The sequence below is a fragment of the Nicotiana attenuata genome, unplaced genomic scaffold (assembly GCF_001879085.1).
Source record: "Nicotiana attenuata strain UT unplaced genomic scaffold, NIATTr2, whole genome shotgun sequence".
In the NCBI taxonomy this organism is placed as follows: domain Eukaryota; kingdom Viridiplantae; phylum Streptophyta; class Magnoliopsida; order Solanales; family Solanaceae; genus Nicotiana; species Nicotiana attenuata.
The window spans coordinates 118688-127235 of NW_017671539.1; positions in this window are offsets into that span (position 1 = coordinate 118688).

The following is an 8548-nucleotide window of genomic DNA, read 5'->3' on the forward strand; positions in this document are numbered from 1 at the left end:
TATACCCCGTCCTCGGGGATCAGAATTCCGGCGGTTGGATCTACCTGCCGTCATCCCCACACGGGCCGGACCCCGCGTTAACGCATCTGCATCCGCCTGGGCGGCCTTAGGGCCCACCCTCTCGGTATCATCTCCCGCTTCTCCAACGGCAGCCAGCGAGCCGCTCTCCGGAATGCGTGTTGGGCCGGCATCGAGAACCGCCCCCCCTTGGGGAGCTGACCTCCCGGAACGGATGGCATCTGCCATAAAAATTGGCCTTGACTCCCGATGGGGCTTGCTCGCCCCCTCGTCCTCTGTGGCTATCCCCTTGACGGTTATCAACCGACGTCTTTTCCTTTCCGGCGGCTCCTCGTTCTTAGAAGTCTCCTCCACAGCCCGTGGGGATGGCATTGAAGGAGTCGCTCCCCTCGTGGACGCCGCCACGGGCAGCGGTTGAGGAACCTCCGCAGCGCCATCACTGGGCGAACCACAGGGTATGTATCCGTCTTCAGAATCAGTCCCCGCCCCAGGTGAGGTGACGACGTTCTTTTTCTTCTTCTTAGGGGCGCTCCGACCTGCCAACGCGAATGTCAGGTAACAAGAACGTAGGGAACTCCCAAACCGTAGCCAAAGAATTACCTGACGGGCCGTACCGTTGAAGAAATGCATCCCAGGTACGGCATTCCTCCGCATAAGGTATTATTCTTTCCACCCATGATTTAATGTCATCAGTGAACTGGGGTGGAGAAGCCCTCGCTGCGAATAAAAAAGGGAGAAAAGCAAAGAAATCACAATGGCCGTATGGTCAAAAGCGCAAGCAGTTCTGAATTCTACGAGTAGAAATACTTACGTTCTGGATTCCATCTTTCCGGGAACCCTTCAGGATTCGACACCCGGTGCTCCGTCCTGATGTAGAAATATTTACGCCAAAAGCGGCGGTTGGGCTTATCATCGGTTTTAACAACCAAGCCCCTTGTGCCACGACATTTTAACTGCAGCATGGTACCCCTCAGGTAACTAGGGCTGAATAACTGTAAGAGGTGGTGTACCGAGACACTGCACTCGGCCCTGGCCGCATAAGTGGTCATAATACGGCACACCTTCAAGGTGTAAGGAGTGAGCTGAGCCGGACACACATTGTAAAAACGGCAAAGCTCCTCCATCAGACGGTAGATTGGAAGATTGTAACCGATCAAGAACGGGTACTCATAGAATGTGCAATATCCAGGCCGGTGCACATTGGCATAGTCCGTCCCGGCCGGAACTATTTGCACGTGGTCCGGAATATGGTGCGTCTCTCGAAGATCATCTAAATGGGATTGTAATAAAACGCTGTGCTCCCAGGGAAGGTCTGGGCTTTTAGTTGGAAAATCCCTGCGAACATGCATCTCTTTCGGAAGGACGTTGTCTACACTGAGAGGAATAAGGGCCTTCTCCGCCTTTTCCCCTTCACCACCGGAAGATGGCGGAACCCTAGACGGGGCATTATCTTTGGCCTTTTTACTACTCTGTCCACGTTTTGTCATGATTATACTACATAAGAAACGAAGCACTGACGATAGGAAGTGTGGTTTCGATAGAAGTGGGAGAGTCCCTCACGAAATAACGGTTACAGGAAAGAAAGACAAATGAGTAAATCAGAAAATGCTTTTCGAAGGCATGAAAGTTGAATCGAATCGAACCTCTCTCCTACTTATAGGGATAAGTTGCGCAGAAATCGAAGAGTCATGATTCAAAACGTGCGCGGGAAACCAAAATGTCACATCATCCTCTGAACCACCTCGGGGGAAAATATAATAATGACGCATACAGGTGATGACGTCATTCCAAAAAGGAAGCCACGCGTCAGTGGCTCAACAACGTCATATATTTCACCTCATTCATATTGCCGCCCCTGGTCGAGGTCAAATTCTCCTAAGCCGAGGTTCGCATTTCCGCCCATCGAAGACGCCCACCGAATGCGTCTCCAACGAGCGGAGGGACTAACTGTATGGGGTCAAATTTGACCGTCAGCATCTCTACGCCTGAGGGTACGCCCAGTGAGTGTACGCCGACTAACGTAGCGGGTACGACTCGGACGCGGGGACAAAAGCGACATAGTTTAGGACTCAGTGTCTTCACTAGGGAGACGTTACCTGTCTTTGTAATTTTTTGATTCTTTCGAGGAAGGTCTCTTATTATATAAAGGAGACCTACACATTGTAAAGAGAGGACACAAATATAATACAACTCTCTCATTTTCTGGCTTTCTCTCTCTATCTCTACCTCAAACGAACATATTCTATTTGTCACACCTCCTTTTTTACACACCTACCCCGAAGGATATACGTATAAGGGAGTTTTTCCATTTAAAGTGACATTATTCGAAATGGGATTATTTATTTATTTTTAGAGTCGCCACTCGGGAAAGGATGGGCTTTTGGTGTCCCGAGTCACCGGCTTAATTTAAATCCCAAATCGAGGAAAAATTTCGACTTCCCAATTGGAGTCTGCGAACCAGATATTCTGTGTAAGGAATTCTGTTGACCCGAGGGAAGGTGTTAGGCACCCCCGGATCCCGTGGTTCTAGCACGGTCGCTTAAATTATTACAAATGGCTAAAAATCTGACTTTTTGTACATGTTCAAACCTATAGTGCACTTTTAAGATTATTCACCGCTTTCAATTATTTTTACGAAAGTGAACGCCGTTTAAGAGTGTGTTCTTGGATCACGTCACATGAAATGCACCCGGATCCTCGACACCTCTCATTCAACGTTTTGGGATTTGGATTTGGGTTGCATGAAATGCACACCCGAGTTTAGGAAGGTAAAATTATTAAATAACGCGCCTAAAGCGACTAGCGTGTTGGTATCTTTGCGGGGAACCATGGGAATTTGCTAAATGGCTTACCCGATTTCTAAATATTTTAACATAGTATTTAATAAGGGCCTCGNTAACGCATCTGCATCCGCCTGGGCAGCCTTAGGGCCCACCCTCTCGGTATCATCGCCCGCTTATCCAACGGCAGCCGACGAGCCGCTCTCCGGAATGCGTGTTGGGCCGGGGTCGAGAACCGCCCCCCCCCCCCCCCCTTGGGGAGCCGACCTCCCGGAACGGATGGCATCTGCCATAAAAATTGGCCTTGACTCCCGATGGGGCTCGCTCGTCCCCTCGTCCTCTGTGGCTATCCCCTTGCCGGTTATCAACCGACGTCTTTTCCTTTCCGGTGGCTCCTCGCTCTTAGAAGTCTCCTCCACAGCCCGTGGGGATGGCATTGAAGGAGTCGCTCCCCTCGTGGACGCCGCCACGGGCAGCGATTGAGGAACCTCCGCAGCGTCATCACTGGGCGAACCACAGAGTATGTATCCGTCTTCAGAATCAGTCCCCGCCCTAGGTGAGGTGACGACGTTCTTTTTCTTCTTCTTAGGGGTGCTCCGACCTGCCAACGCGAATGTCAAGTAATAAGAACGTAGGGAACTCCCAAACCGTAGCCAAAGAATTACCTGACGGGCCGTACCGTTGAAGAAATGCAGCCCAGGTACGGCATTCCTCCGCATAAGGTATGATTCTTTCCACCCATGATTTAATGTCATCAGTGAACTGGGGTGGAGAAGCCCTCGCTGCGAATAAAAAAAGGGAGAAAAACAAAGAAATCACAATGGCCGTATGGTCAAAAGCGCAAGCAGTCCTGAATTCTACGAGTAGAAATACTTACGTTCTGGATTCCATCTTTCCGGGAACCCTTCGGGATTCGACACCAGGTGCTCCGTCCTGATGTAGAAATATTTACGCGAAAAGCGGCGGTTGGGCTTATCATCGGCTTTAACAACCAAGCCCCTTGTGCCACGACTTTTTAACTGCAGCATGGTACCCCTCAGGTAACCAGGGCTGAATAACTGTAAGAGGTGGTGGACCGAGACGCTGCACTCAGCCGTGGCCGCATAAGTGGTCATAATACGGCACACCTTCAAGGTGTAAGGAGTGAGCTGAGCCGGACACACATTGTAAAAACGGCAAAGCTCCTCCATCAGAGGGTAGATTGGAAGATTGTAACCGATCAAGAACGGGTACTCATAGAATGCGCAATATCCAGGCCGGTGCACATTGGTATAGTCCGTCCCGGCCGGAACCATTTCCACGTGGTCCGGAATATGGTGCGTCTCTCGAAAATCATCTAAATGGGATTGTAATAAAACGCTGTGCTCCCAGGGAAGGTCTGGGCTTTTAGTTGGAAAATCCCTGCGAACATGCATCTCTTTCGGAAGGACGTTGTCTACACTGAGAGGAACAAGGGCCTTCTCCGCCTTTTCCCCTTCACCACCGGAAGATGGCGAAATCCTAGACGGGGCATTATCTTTGGCCGTTTTACTACTCTGTCCCACGTTTTGTCATGATTATACTACGTAAGAAACGAAGCACTGACGATAGGTAGTGTGATTTCGACAGAAGCGGGAGAGTCCCTCACGAAATAACGGTTACAGGAAAGAAAGACAAAGGAGTAAATCAGAAAATGCTTTCCGAAGGCTTGAAAGTTGAAACGAATCGAACCTCTCTCCTACTTATAGGGATAAGTTGCGCAGAAATCGAAGATTCATGATTCAAAATGTGCGCGGGAAACCAAAATATCACATCACCCTCTGAACCGCCTCGGGGGCAAATATAATAATGATGTATACAGGCGATGACGTCATTCCAAAAAGGAAGCCACGCGTCAGTGGCTCAACAACGTTATATATTTCACCTCATTCATATTGCCGCCCCTGGTCGAGGTCAAATTCTCCTAAGCCGAGGTTCGCATTTCCGCCCATTGAAGACGCCCACCGAATGCGTCTCCAACGAGCGGAGGGACTAACTGTATAGGGTCAAATTTGACCCTCAGCATCTCTACGCCAGTGGGTACGCCCAGTGAGTGTACGCCGACTAACGTAGCGGGTACGACTCGGACGTGGGGACAAAAGCGGCATCGTTTAGGACTCACTGTCTTCACTAGGGAGACGTTACCTGTCTTTGTAACTTTTTGATTCTTTCGAGGAAGGTCTCTTGTTATATAAAGGAGACCTTCACATTGTAAAGGGGGGATTCTGATCGAATACAACTCTCTCATTTTCTGGCTTTCTCTCTCTATTTCTACCTCAAACGAACATATCTTACTGAGTTCATATTATCACTTTGCAATACTAGATCTACAACTATAATATCATCTTTGCATCTCTAGGTTTATTATATTTGATTACGATTTACCCTTTTCTTACTTTTGATTGTTTTCTAGCTTACAAAAAATACAATAATAACTGCTTTTAGCAAATAACGTCCTGTCTAGACCACATGAAGTAAGAATTTGTTTGATACTTGACTCATAATGACCCAATTTTAGAAAAGACTCGAAAATTCCTCTTCGGATAGCGGAACCCATCCATGAGTCAACATAATCAATCAAGTGATGGTAAACTAATACTTGGACCATATTAAATTGTATCATGTTTGAATATTTTTACTTTGTAATTATATGGATAGTTCTTCTCGTTTTACGTGATGGTATTTAACGAAACATGTAGTTTAAGATTGCCGCGCGAAGGGTTCTAAATTAGCTAAGTTAGGTAACTATGTGTATTGTATAGCTGAATTCATGATAAAGATGATTTTTCTCTGTTGAATTTTTTTGTATATTTATAGCTCTAAGGTGGACCGTTTTAGGCCTTAATCACATTCTTTGTCATGCTAGCTCAATCAAGCTTCCCTATTTTGCCTTGGGATCACGTCGAGTAACCTTCCCTGTGGAGAAATAATTAGTATTAACTGTCACTAAGTCATCTCTTGACCAAGTCTAAAGCGATCATACGTTTTTCTTTGAGAAATTACCAGTTATGTCCATTTATAAGTAGCTCATTACAAAAATTAGTCAATTCATGAAATATTACTAATATTAGCCAAATATTACTAATATTAGCCAATTAGCTATTTGTAGCAAAATTAGGTCAATTTTTTGCTTTTTTTTGAGTGGGTGTTATTAGAATAGATTGGATACATCTTAAAGAGTTCGAATCTCAGTTTTGGGATGATTTGGTAAAGTTTTGAGGTGGTTTGAATTGAAAATTCGAAGTAAAACTCGAACATGAAAAAAAAAATGATATGTGTATCACACTGTGTATCATTTGTGTATCACATATGTATCATATTTGTATCAATTATGTATCACATGTATATTCATGTATACCTGTGTGTGAGATACATGCGTGATACATTTTTGATACATGTGTCGCAGAAGAACTTTTTTGAACTCGATTTAATTACGAATTTTGATACAAAATCAGTCCAAATCACCTCCAATTCTCCTCAAATTTTGTATATTGACTTATCTATATGTTTTCAATGAATTTCAACTATACCCATTGAAAAAAGTTCCTTTTTTGCTTAGACTTTTGAAATATTATATTTTTTTTGTATTTCATTATCTTATTTGCTATCTCATCCATGAAATTTCCTTTCCATCTTGCATCTAATGTTGCTAATCACGCTTAAAAATATGGAGGGAGATTTTTGCATGTGATTCTTTGAGAAAAAAAACCTTATTTATTTAGTTTTTCAATTTTTATATGTGCTTGGCTAGTTTTGGTAAGTTTATGACTAATGGCTAGAGGTTGGTAAGTTGAAAGTTATATGGGACATTTGTGTAAGTTTCCCTTTTTCTTTTACCATAGCAATCTCATTAGCTCGTTAGTTGAAGCAGATTTTAAACTTAAGACTTTTTTCGGGAGTTTCTATGTATAATATAATAGGAACTTACTTGTTTAATTTCTCTAGGTTTTATAAATTTAAAAAAGTATCTAAGTTACAAACCGTATACATTCTCCTTAAAAGGCCCACTCTCCATTATTAACACATTCAATTAAGTGATTGAATTACATTATTTCCTTTTTTTACTTTACTCCCCTCCCTCCCTCTTCTTCTACGCAGATCTGTAAGTAAATTCTTTTTCCAATGTTATTTCACCAAATTTTTCTTCCAAATTATCAAAAACCCTATACAAGATTTTCAATACTAGTATAAGAAGCCACAACAAAAACCCAGATGGGTTACGAAGTCGGGAAGCAAAAATAAAGCCATACTCGCGATTGAAATAGAACCAAAGAAATCTACACCAAAGAAATATTTATTTTTCGTACGGTGACATTTTCTCACAAAGGAATTTTATACAATTTTGAAGATCCATCATAGGATATTAGAAAAATTTCTACCTATACGCATTACTACTCTAAACACTGATATAATTCTAATAAAAGATTGTATTGTACTTGTATTAGTATTGTAACAAGTATTGCTTCATGCTGCATCAAGTACAATTCCGATACAAATTTGATATAATCTCCAAATAATTCTTAAATAATTATAATACAACTTAAAACCAACTCTAAACTTTAGACAAATACAATATTATATTATACTTATATTAGTATCCAGAGCCCAACATTTAATGCGATGGTTTAAAGAAGAAGGAGGTCAAGTCTTAAGTTTGCCAATAGTTTGTTAAAAACTAAACATTATTTAAATAAAGGTGCTACAAGCGGTTATTTGATATCATTTCCACATATTGAACTATAAGAAGTGATGTACAAAAAAAGTGGGTCTCAAACGTATTTATATGTTGTGGCTATCTTCAATTACTTTACAAACACTTATAATATTGTAAACAACAGCTCTAAAAGTGACTCTCTCATATAATTTTACTGATATATTTAAATATACATATGAGCATATATTATCCTTTAAGTTTGCTAGAGTAGATCAAACTAACACCCTCTTTTTGTCACTAACATGACTAGGTTAAGAAAAAGACCTCACCGTGAATCCTTCTTCCCACCGACGTTTCTTCACATATGATTTCCTATGGCGAGAGAAAAATCAAAGGGGAAAACGGTAGGTGGAGATATCGACATTCACCCTAAAGTAAGTTAGATTAATTTTGAGGTTACTTTGCTCTGTCATCCTTCGACCGCCCCTTTCCACCTCTAAGCAATGGTGTTGGTATGTCTCATTGCACTCATTTCAATCAATCCTTTTTTTTGAACCATAAATAAGAGATAACATGAGAGGGCTCCTATAGCAAAAATAAACTAACCCCTCATTTAAGAGAGTATAGATTAGAAAAGGAAAAATGGAAAGAAGTACTGCCATTATGCGCTACTATTTCAATTCAAAAGTCAATCATGCCCAGTTTGGTATGGGGGAGATCAGAAGGCATTATGTTAGTCAAATAGAGGAATTTTACGGGGTATAGTCTACGACTTCAGCTTTCAGTTAGGTTGGGTTAGAATGGAGGAAAACTGAGGACATAAAGATAGAGAATTTACTGACCATCTTCCTCCTATCAAATAAAGAAGTAACAGATAAATGATGATGAAAAAATGGGCATAAGTTTAGAAAAGGCGAAATGGCTTCGTGGCCACTTAAACTTGCACCAGTTTGCAAAGCCGATACATACACTTACAGTTTTTCAATTTGAGCACTCCAACTTGACGGAATGAGTATTAATAAACCACTTTGATTATTGACTACATAGGTGATGTGAACAAAATGCGTGTCAATCACGC